This window comes from Ranitomeya variabilis, chromosome 4 (genome assembly GCF_051348905.1).
Source record: "Ranitomeya variabilis isolate aRanVar5 chromosome 4, aRanVar5.hap1, whole genome shotgun sequence".
Lineage (NCBI taxonomy): Eukaryota > Metazoa > Chordata > Amphibia > Anura > Dendrobatidae > Ranitomeya > Ranitomeya variabilis.
Genome location: NC_135235.1, coordinates 716,729,913 through 716,742,826, shown reverse-complemented (window position 1 = coordinate 716,742,826; position 12,914 = coordinate 716,729,913).

Here is a 12,914-nt window from a genome sequence, read left to right as displayed (position 1 = left end):
ACGTGGCTGCTATATACTACCTGGCCAGTGTTAGATACTATGTGGGCTGTTATATACTGCGTGGGCTGTGCTATATATTACATGGCCAGTGTTATATACTATGTCGCCTGTCTTATATACTACGTGGCTGCTATATACTGCGTGGGCTGTGTTATATAGTCCGTGGGCTGTGCTATATACTGCGTGGGCTGTGCTATATATTACGTGGCCAGTGTTATATACAGTTTGGGCTGTGTTATATACTGCGTGGCTGCTATATACTGTGTGGGCTGTGTTATATACTGCGTGGGCTGTTATATACTGTTTGGGCTGTTATATACTGCGAGGCCACTGTTATATACTGCATGGCCTGTATTAACGCATCGGGTATTCTACAATATGTATGTATGATTGTATATAGCAGCCACATAGTATATAGCACAGGCCACATAGTATTTGTCTGCTATATACTACATGGCTCTTATATACTACCTGGCCTGTGCTATATACTATGTGGCTGCTATATACATACATACATACATACATACATATTCTAGAATACCCGATGCGTTAGAATCGGGCCACCATCTAGTACATATATTTATATAAATTTCTAGAATATGTATGTAGTTTATTTATGAAGATTTAAGTGTTTAAATCCTGTGCCAATAATACTGCGCCTGTTGCTGATTGGTCAGTGCCGGCTGGGCACGACAAATCAGCGAAACGTGGTTCAAATCCCGCGCCAATTCGCGGCCGGACTGCGCCTGTCGCTGATTGGTCGCGCCAGCCACCCGCGATCAGCAACGCGGGATTTCTGTTACAGACAAACAGACAGAATTAGACGAGTGTGTGTGTGTGCAATTATATATATTATATATTAGTAAATATACCCGTATATACTCGAGTATAAGCCGACCCAGTATAAGCCGACCCCCCTAATTTTGCCACAAAAAACTGGGAAACTTATTGACTCAAGTATAAGCCTAGGGTGGGAAATGCAGCAGCTACCGGTAAATGTCAAAAATAAAAATAGATACCAATAAAAGTAACATTAATTGAGACATCAGTAGGTTACGGGTTATTGAATATCCATATTGAATCAGGAGCCCCATATAATGCTCCATACAGTTCATGATGGGCCCCATAAGATGCTCCATATTAAAATATGCCCCATATAATGCTGCACAAAGGTTAATAATGGCCCCATAAGATGCTCCATAGAAACATTTGCCCCATACAATGCTGCATAAAGGTTGATGGCCCCATAAGATGCTCCACACATTATGGCCCCATGAGATGCTCCACACATTAGGGGCCCCATGAGATGCTCCACACATTAGGGCCCCCATGAGATGCGCCACACATTAGTGGTCCCATGAGATGCTCCACACATTATGGGCCCCATGAGATGCTCCACACATTAGGGGCCCCATGAGATGATCCACACATTAGGGGCCCCATGAGATGCTCCACACATTAGGGGCCCCATGAGATGCTCCACACATTAGGGGCCCCATGAGATGCGCCACACATTAGCGGCCCCATGAGATGCTCCACACATTAGGGGCCCCATGAGATGATCCACACATTAGGGGCCCCATGAGATGACCCACACATTAGGGGCCACATGAGATGCTCCACACATTAGGGGCCCCATGAGATGCTCCATACATTATGGCCCCATGAGATGCTCCACACATTAGGGGCCACATGAGATGCTCCACACATTAGGGGCCCCATGAAATTCTCCACACATTAGGGGCCCCATGAGATGCTCCACACATTAGGGGTCCCATGAGATGCTCCACACATTAGGGGCCCCATGAGATGCTCCATACATTATGGCCCCATGAGATGCTCCACACATTAGGGGCCACATGAGATGCTCCACACATTAGGGGCCCCATGAAATTCTCCACACATTAGGGGCCCCATGAGATGCTCCACACATTAGGGGTCCCATGAGATGCTCCACACATTAGGGGCCACATAAGTTGCTCCACACATTAGGGGACAAATAAGATGCTCCACACATCATGCCACATAAGATGCTCCTAATATTATGCCCCATAAGATGCTACACACATTTGCCCCATTTGCTAGTGCTGCGATTAAAATTAAAAAAAAAATCACATACTCACCTCTCTTCGCTCAGGCCCCCGGCACTTGCGATAGTCACCTTCCAAGTTCCATCGCTGCGCGCTGCTCTGTCTTCCATCCTCCGCACTGACTGTTCAGGCAGAGGGCGTCTGACTTGAACAGTCAGCCAGAGGACGGAAGACAGAGCAGCGCACAGCGATGGAACGAGGAAGGTGACTATAGCGCAATGCTCACCTCCCCCGATATACTCACCTGCTCCCGGCGCGGTCCCTGGCAGTGTCTCACTGTCAGGTGGTCTCCGGGAGCATCTTCCTGTGTTCAGCGGTCACGTACCGCTCATTACAGTCATGAATATGCATGCATATTCATGACTTTAATGAGCGGTAACACGTGACCGCTGAACACAGGAAGAGCTGCCCGGAGACCATCGGACATGCAGGGACTGTGCCAGAAACAGGTGAGTATATCACCGCGCCGCTCCCACTCACCCGCCGAACCCCCGCCGACACTGACTCGAGTATAAGCCGAGAGGGTCACTTTCAGCCCAAAAAAGTGGGCTGAAAATCTCGGCTTATACTCGAGTATATACGGTAATAATAATATATTATTATAAAACCAGAAGGATGTATACAGACTGTGCCCTGCTATCTGACACCATCACACTAACCAGCATGTCTATTCTTCCTACAGGTATGTTCATGCACCCAGCTCTCCAGCCTGCTCTCCTGCCTTGTCTGTCTATAAAGTGCACATAGTACATCACCCAACTTTGCACACAGACTTTCCTCTGCTCCTAGCATTCATATGGTATGCCTTTCAGCTAACCCCAGCTTACCCCAGTGTTATTTATGACATTGTTTACTTTGGCTTGATTGTATGCATCTGGTCCACCCTTAATTCTCTGACCAAGATGAGTAGAGACCACCCCTCTGTGATTCACACCTGAATGCACTTAGTTGTACATATATTGCATAGTACAAGTCTGCAATTACTTTAGTCTGCAGTGTGATTCCTATAAGTGTGTCCAAGAAGTGTGAAGATTTATTTAGAATTAAAACCAGAATTGAACCAGAAGGGAACTGAAGGTAACTGGCCAGTCACTGTAAACAATGCTTCTGTTTGTTTTCACTTTCACCCCTATAATCCTTCACTTTCTGCAAACTCCCCTAATCCCTACTCCTAGTAAAGAACTGTTCATCTCTTCCTCAATCCTCTCCATCCATCTAACCTCCTCCTCAGAACTGTTCCTTAACATACAATCCTCTGTCTCCAAGCACAGACAGCCACCTCATGCCCTCTCCTGCTCCCACCTGCTAACACTTATTCTGCTTCTTCTCACTGCTGGTGATATCTCTCCAAATTCTGGCTCTCCTCACCACATCCCTACAGTCAGTTCTACCTCCCATCCATGCTCTATCACAAATTTCCGTAACCTCTCTAACCTTATACCCATTCACCCAGCCCCCACTTCCCCAGTCCCACTATCAGGAGCTCTGTGGAACGCTCGCTCTGTCTGCAACAAGCTTTCCTACATCCACGATCTTTTTGTTACTCACAAACTTTCCTTCCTCGCCATCACCGAAACATGACTCACCCCTCCTGACACAGCCTCTTCTGCTGCACTCTCGTATGGTGGCTTCCACCTTTCTCATACACCCCGCCCCAGCAGCAAGCATGGTGGAGGAGTTGGTTTTCTCCTGTTAGATAACTGCTCCTTCACCCCAATCCCACTGCCACCCTCTGTTACCCTCCCTTCCTTTGAGGTGCACTCTGTGCGCATCTATGCCCCCACCAACCTCCAACTGGCTGCCATTTACCGCCCCCCAGGGCCAGCCACCACCTTCTTTGACCACTTCACCACCTGGCTACTTCATTTCCTTTCTGCGGACATCCCCACTATCATCATGGGCGACTTCAACATACCCATTGACACTTCCCTCTCAGATGCCACTAAACTTCTATCTCTCACTTCCTCCTTCGGCCTCACTCAATGGTCTTCTGCAGCTACTCACAAAGATGGTCATACATTGGACCTCATCTTCACCCGCCTCGGCTCCTGATCTAACCTCTCTAACTCACCTCTTCCTCTTTCTGACCACAATCTACTCACATTCTCTTCCCTCTCCACTCCTTGTCTATAATCCCCACCCCACAAACTTGCACACCCTCGCAGAAATCTTAAACAACGATCTAAACTCACTCTCTGAATCCCTCCTCCCTCACACAGACAGAAGGTCCCTACACAATGCGGATGACACTGCCACTCTATATAACACAATAGCTGCAGCTTTGGAATCTCTAGCCCCTCTTACACATACCAAAGCTCGCAAAATCAACAGCCCTGGCACACCAGCCTGACCAAAGAACTGAGGTGAGCTTCCAGGGCTGCAGAGCGGAGATGGAAAGATCCCACTCCAATGAGCACTTCATCGTATAGAAACAGTCCCTCACTACTTTCAAGACCACACTCGCCACAGAAAAACAAACCTACTTCTCATCTCTCATATCCTCCCTGTCTCACAACCCTAAACAGTTATTCAACACCTTCAACTCTCTCCTCCGTCCCCCAGCACCTTCTCCCTCATCTCAGCTGAAGACTTTGCTACATTTTTCAAGCAGAAGATTGAGAACATCAGAGAAAGTTTTAGTCGACAACCCCCAGAGCCCTTCCTCCCAACTACACAGCCCTCCACCTTCAAAACCAACTTCTCCACCATTACAGAAGATTGACTCTCTACTCTACTCTCAAGATCGCATCTCACCACCTGTGCACTTGACCCGATCCCTTCCCACTTCATCCCAAACCTTGCCACAGTCTTCATCCCAACTCTAACCCATCTCTTCAACCTACCACTAACTGGTGTTTTCCCGTTAAGCTTTAAACAAAAGGCCCTCTCTTGACCCATCCTTTGTATCTAGCTATCGCCCTATATCACTTCTCCCCTATGCCTCAAAACTACACAACACATCCATCTTGAACTGTCCTCCCATCTATCTTCCTGCTCCCTCCTCGACCGCTTACAATCAGGCTTCCGGTCCCACCACTCCACTGAAACTGCCCTAAGGTCACCAATAGCCTATTAACTGCCAAGAGCAAGCGACACTACTCTATCCTCCTCCTCCTGGACCTGTCCTCTGCCTTTGACACAGTGGACCATTCCCTATTACTTCAGACCCTCTCATCCCTTGGCATCACAGACCTGGCCCTATCCTGGATCTCATCATACCTAACTGACCAAACATTCAGCGTCTCCCATTCACACACCACCTCCTCACCTCGGCCCCTATCTGTCGGAGTCCCGCAAGGTTCAGTTCTAGGGCCCCTGCTCTTCTCCATTTACACTTTTGGCCTGGGACAGCTCATAGAATCTCACGGTTTTCAGTATCATCACTATGCTGATGACACACAGATCTACATCTCTGGACCAGATATCACCACCCTACTAACCAGAATCCCTCAATGTCTATCCGCTATTTCATCCTTCTTCTCTGCTAGATTTCTAAAACTTAACATGGACAAAACAGAATTCATTGTCTTTCCCCCATATTACGCGACCCCCCCCCACCAACGAACTTATCTATTACAGTAAACGGCTGCCCACTCTCCCCAGTCCCACAAGCTCGCTGTCTCGGGGTACTCCTTGACACTGATCTCTCCTTCAAACCGCATATCCAAGCCCTTTCCACTTCCTGCCGCCTTCAACTGAAAAATATTTCACGGATCCGTTCATTCCTAAACCAAGAATCTGCCAACAACCTAGTCCATGCCCTCATCATCTCCCGCCTCGACTACTGTAACCTCCTGCTCTGTGGCCTCCCCTCGAACACTCTCGCACCCCTCCAATCTATTCTAAACTCAGCTGCCCGACTAATCCACCTGTCCCCCCGCTATTCCCCGGTATCTCCCCTCTGTCAATCCCTTCACTAGCTCCCCATTACCCAGAGACTCCAGTACAAAAGCCTAACCATGACATACAAACCAATCCACAACCTGTCTCCTCCATACATCTGTGACCTCGTCTCCCGGTACTTTCCTGCACGCAAGCTCCGATCCTCACAAGATCTCCTTCTCTACTCCCCTCTTATCTCCTCTTCTCACTATCGCATACAAGATTTCTCTCGCGCATCACCCCTACTCTGGAACTCTCTACCATAACATATCAGACTCTCAACCCACCAAAACCTTCAAGAAGAACCTAAAGACCTACCTCTTCCGGCAAGCCTACAACCTGCAGTAACCACTGATCGACCAAACCACTGCACGACCAGCTCTATCCTCACCTACTGTATCCTCACCCATCCCTTGTAGATTGTGAGCCTTCGCGGGCAGGGTCCTCTCTCCTCCTTTACCAGTTGTGACTTGGAATAAATAGCGTAATAATAATAATATTATATACACACACAGTTGTGGCCAAAAGTATTGAAACCCCTGCAATTGCAAACACAAATTCTTTGTTATTATTATCTTCATTTATCTTGTCTTAAAAAATTGTGAAACTGAAATTATGTTTTATATTCTAGGTTCTTCAAAGTAGCCACCTTTTGCTTTGATGACTGCTTTGCACACTCTTGGCATTCTCTTGATTAGCTTCAAGAGGTAGTCCCCGGAAATGGTCTTCCAACAATCTTGAAGGAGTACCCAGAGATGCGTAGCACTTGTTGGCCCTTTTGCCTTCACTCTGCGGTCCAGCTCACCCCAAACCTTCTCGATTGGGTTCAGGTCTGGTGACTGTGCACCCCATCACTCTCCTTCTTGGTCAAATAGCCCTTACACAGCCTGGAGGTGTGTTTGGGGTCATTGTCCTGTTGAAAAATAAATGACGGTCCAACTAAATGCAAACCGGATGGAATAGCATGCCGCTGCAAGAAGCTGTGGTAGCCATGCTGGTTCAGTATGCCTTCAATTTTGAATAAATCCCCAACAGTGTCACCAGCAAAGCATCCCCACACCATCACACCTCCTCCTCCATGCTTCACAGTGGGAACCAGGCATGTAGAGTTTATCAGTTCACCTTTTCTGCATCGCACAAAGACACGGTGGTTGGAACCAAAGATCTCAAATTTGGACTCATCAGACCAAAGCACAGATTTCCACTGGTCTAATGTCCATTCCTTGTGTTCTTTAGCCCAAACAAGTCTCTTCTGCTTGTTGCCTGTCCTTAGCAGTGGTTTCCTAGCAGCTATTTTACCACGAAGGCCTCCTGCACAAAGTCTCATCTTAACAGTTGTTGTAGAGATGTGTCTGCTGCTAGAACTCTTTGTGGCATTGACCTGGTCTCTAATCTGAGCTGCTGTTAACCTGCGATTTCTGAGGCTGGTGACTCGGATAAACTTATCCTCAGAAGCAGAGGTGACTCTTGGTCTTCCTTTCCTGGGGACGGTCCTCATGTGAGCCAGTTTCTTTGTAGCACTTGATGGTTATTTCCACTGCACTTGGGGACACTTTCAAAGTTTTCCCAATTTTTCGGACTGACTGACCTTCATTTCTTAAAGTAATGATGGCCACTCGTTTTTCTTTGCTTAGAATTTGTATTATGGCAAGAAAAAAGCAGCTAACAGTCTATTCAGTAGGACTATCAGCTGTGTATCCACCAGACTTCTGCACAACACAACTGATGGTCCCAACCCCATTTATAAGGCAAGAAATCCCACTTATTAAACCTGACAGGGCACACCTGTGAAGTGAAAACCATTTCCGGTGACTACCTCTTGAAGCACATCGAGAGAATGCCAAGATTGTGCAAATCAGTCATCAAAGTAAAAGGTGGCTACTTTGAAGAACCTAGAATATGAGACATAATTTCAGTTGTTTCACACGGTTTTGTTAACCCCTTCATGACCTTGGGATTTTCAGTTTTTCCGTGTTCGTTTTTCGCTCCCCTCCTTCCCAGAGCCATAACTTTTTTATTTTTCCGTCAATATGGCCATGTGAGGGCTTATTTTTTGCGGGACTAGATGTACTTTTGAACGTCATCATTCGTTTTAGCATGTCGTGTACTAGAAAACGGGAAAAAAATTCCAAGTGCAGTGAAATTGCAAAAAAAGTGCAGTCCCACACTTGTTTTTTGTTTGGCTTTTTTACAAGGTTCACTAGATGCTAAAACTGACCTGCCATTTTGATTCTCCAGGTCATGACGAGTTCATAGACACCTAACATGACTAGGTTATTTTTTATCTAAGTGGTGAAAAAAAAGTCCAAACTTTGCTAAAAAAAAAAAAAAATTGTGCCATTTTCCAATACCCGTAGCGTTTCCATTTTTCATGATCTGGGGTCGGGTGAGGGCTTATTTTTTTGCGTGCCGAGCTGGCGTTTTTAATGATACCATTTCGGTGCAGATACGTTCTTTTGATCGCCCGTTATTGCATTTAATTGCAGTGTCACGGCGACCAAAAAAACGTAATTCTGGCGTTTCGAATTTTTTTATCGCTATGTTGTTTAGCGATCAGCTTAATGCTTTTTTTTATTGATAGATCGGGCGATTCTGAACGCGGCGATACCAAATATGTGTAGGTTCGATTTTTTTTTATTGATTTATTTTGAATGGGGCGAAAGGGGGGTGATGTAAACTTTTATATTTTTTATTTTTTTCACTTTTTTTTACTTTTTTACTTTTGCCATGCTTCAATAGCCTCCATGGGAGACTAGAAGCTGGCACAACGCGATCGCTGCTATGCAGCAGAAATGCAGGTGTGCTGTGAGCGCCGACCACAGGGTGGTGCTCACAGCTACCGGCTATCAGTAACCATAGAGGTCTCAAGGACCTCTATGGTTATTATACAGAAGCATCGCTGACCCCCGATCATGTGACGGGGGTCAGCGATGCGCTTATTTCCGGCCGCCTGGCCGGAAGCGACGGTTAAATGCTGCTGTCTGCGTTTGACAGCGGCATTTAACTAGTTAATAGCGGCGGGTGAATCGCGATTTCACCCGCCGCTATTGCGGGCACATGTCATCTGTACAAAACAGCTGACATGTCCTGGCTTTGATGCGGGCTCACCGCCGGAGCCCGCATCAAAGCGGGGGTTCTGACCTCCAACGTACTATCCCAAGGTCAGAAAGGGGTTAAATATATACAGTTAGTCCTCGGTTTACGACGGTATCAGGTTACATCGTTTTGTGTTTACGACACTTTATACGACGCCTCATTCCGACTTACGATGTTTTGCGTCGTAAGTCGAACTACGTACAGGGGCGGAACAATAGAGTCCAGTACTGTACACCGTACCCAGTTACAGAGGAAACCGAGTCTCCTGCACGCCATAACACCCTTCATTATGGCTCCCAAACGTAAGATAGACTCATCTGATACCAGTGCATCAAAGAAAAGGAAGGCCATCACCATGGAGGTGAAAGTGGATATCATAAGGCGATCTGATAAGGGGGAAACACTAACAAAAATTGGCAGGTCATTAGGACTTAGTCGTTTGACTGTCGCTACGATTATCAAGGATAAAGATCGTATCCTTGAACATGTGAAAGGATCTGCTCCTATGAAAGCGACAGTGATAAAGCAGCATAGTGGGCTTATTATTGAGATGGAAAGATTACTGGTGCTTTGGTTGGAAGACCAAAATCAATGCCGTATCCTTGTGAGCCTTATGGTTATTTAGGAGAAGGCTAGGCGACTGTTTGAGGCGTTGAAAAGAGAAAAGGGGGAAGGAAGTGAAAGTGAAGAATTTGTGGCGAGTAGGGGTTGGTTTATGAGGTTTAAGGATCGTGCCAATTTCCATAACATTAAAGTGCAAGGTGAAGCTGCTAGTGCTGATGAGAAAGCAGCAACTGAGTTTCCTAAAGCATTGGCTGAGATAATTGAGGACGGTGGTTACTGTGCTCAACATGTGTTCAATGTGGATGAGACAGGCTTGTTTTGGAAACGTTTGTCTAGCTGTACGAACATCGCCAAGGAGGAGAAGTCAGCAACAGGTCTACCTGTAATTCCACATGTGTTAATTCAAGGTTTTGATGCCTTCAGTGTGAATGTACAATTTTCATAGTCATGAAAATACAGAAAAATCTTTAAATGAGGTGTGTCCAAACTTTTGGTCTGCACTATATATATATATATATATATATATATATATATATATATATATATATATATATATATATATATATCTCTATGTGGACCTTTCTTTGTTTTAAGGCAGTTGAGACACACATGGAATCCATGGCTCTACACCTATATTTGGGACACTAGTGAGGGCATTATTTATGTAGTATACATGCGGATGAGATTATATACATAAACATGCACTATACATATCTCTATATAAATAAGTGCATTTTGGGGCACTTACCTTCTACACTCTGTATGCACAATTATTTGCCTGTTAGGAGACTTATTATTATCGGTATTGCAAAACCTAAGAGAGGCCGTATAAGGGTATGTTTCCACGTTCAGGAAACGCTGCGTTTTAGACGCTGCGTTTTTCCGCAGCGTCAAAAACGCAGCATCCAGATGTTACAGCATAGTGGAGGGGATTTCATGAAATCCAGACTCCACTATGCGTTAAAAAACGCATGCGTTTTTGCCGCGAAAACGCATACGTGGTGCGTTTTTTCTAAACGCAGCATGTTGCTACTATGAGCAAAACACGCAGGTACACCGCAGGTGACCTGCCAGTGACCTCAGGTGCAGTTTTGGTCAGGATTTTACCTGCATAAAATCCTGACCAAAGCCTGAAGCAAAACTGAACGTGGAAACATACCCTAAATCTTCCGGTCTGCTTTAGTAGACGCTTCTTTTTCTTTATGGGCTGTGAGGGTTCTTATAGCTTTGCGTTACTTCTTTAGTATACTTTATTGTTGCTCTTTCATCTTTTTAGGATGTTTAAAGCAATCTCCCCTGTAATTAAATTGTTGCTCACATTGCGCAAAATAGATTTTCTAACAGCGGGAGTTGCGTTCACCAGTGTTTTTAAGAAAGCCCATTTACCCCGGAGTCTCTCAGACATCTTTACAACTCTGGGTACATAGCGTAGAATGTCCGATTCTGTGTAAATTCACTTTTTAGAAGTGTTTTTCTTTTGAACATAGACTGCTAGCAATGCTGGTGGGAACAACCCAATCCTTAAGTGAAGATCCTCAGGGGTATTGTCCCTCAAACCTAGCAGCAAGTAACCACAAGGCTCCCGCGTGGCATCTTCAAAGGTTCTAAGAAAAATTATGTTTATCCGGGATACATCTGACGGGCTAGTGTCACAATTTGTAATTTAGCTTGTGGATTATTAAAAAGAACCATATACCGTATTTTTTGGCATATAAGATGCACTTTTTCCCCCCCAAAAAAGGGGGGAAAATGGGGGGTGCGTCTTATATTCGCAATGCAGGCTTACCGTGGCGGCAGAGGTGCGGTGGCAGAGGTGCGGCGGCAGAGGTGTGGCAGCAGAGGTACGGAGATGAGGAGGCGCAGTGAGCGGGGTCCCTTTTCCACGTGAGGTGATGCAGCAGCCCGGTAAGGCAGCAGAGCCGGGTGAATCCTGATGTTATCGGTGGGCGCGGCCATCTTCCTGAGGCCGCACGTTCGCAAATGGAGCTCTGCTGCCCGGGGCTTCAGGAAAATGGCCGCGGGATGCCGCGCGTGCGCAGATGGGGATCGCGGCGGCCATTTTCCTGAAGCCCCGGGCAGCAGAGCTCCATCTGCGAACGCGCGGCCTCAGGAAGATGGCCGCGCCCACCGATATCAACAGGATTCACCCAGCTCTGCTGCATTACCGGCTGCTGCATCACCTCACCGGGACTTTGGACTCTGTATACTCCATCCTTTTGCTTCCCAGGATGGGTGCAGCAAGGATCTCGTGGGCACATGGACTGGAGATGATGGAGGTAGTGGTGTACATTGTGAAGCGAGTATTCCACAGGCGCTCAGATGTCTGAGTCCTTGCCGCTTCCCAGCGCTCCTCAGCACCGCATGGCACAAGATTTGGCCAAAAGTTGCGAGCCCATCCACCAAACGTCAAGGTGATCTCAGAATGGATGGGTAACTAACCTGTCTGCCTAGTGTGAACACTTACCTATGGCTAATAACATGGTAAAGCCAAACACAGTTGGTTCTAACCTTACTATAAATGCAGGCTTTACCATGTTATTAGCCATAGGTAAGTGTTCACACTAGGCAGACAGGTTAGTTACCCATCCGTTCTGAGATCACCTTGACGTTTGGTGGATGGGCTCGCAACTTTTGGCCAAATCTTGTGCTAAGAATCTCATGTGTTTTTTCATAAATTTCCCAAGCCATTATGCTATTCACATTTCATATATTGCACATTTCCTTGCCTTAGCACAGTACATTTTGAGTGCAGCCATTGATCTATATGCTATATGACTTTTTTTGGTTATGCACCAGTTCAGACTAGATGGCTGTTCAGTCAGTTTTTTCTATATTTACTATGTACTTTTTCTGACATGAACGCCCCGCCCTTCACCGTGCTGTGATTTTAACTACATCCAAACACAGTTGGTTCTAACCTTACTATAAATGCAGGCTTTACCATGTTATTAGCCATAGGTAAGTGTTCACACTAGGCAGACAGGTTAGTTACCCATCCGTTCTGAGATCACCTTGACGTTTGGTGGATGGGCTCGCAACTTTTGGCCAAGTCTTGTGCTAAGAATCTCATGTGTTTTTTCATAAATTTCCCAAGCCATTATGCTATTCACATTTCATATATTGCACATTTCCTTGCCTTAGTACAGTACATTTTGAGTAGCAGTAATGTGTCGGTCATAGTCAGACTTTTGAGCATCAAAACATTCATAATACACCTTACTTCTGTACTGCTGCACTTTAACAGACACCATTTATTCACTTGCTATTTTCCTCCCTTGTCTG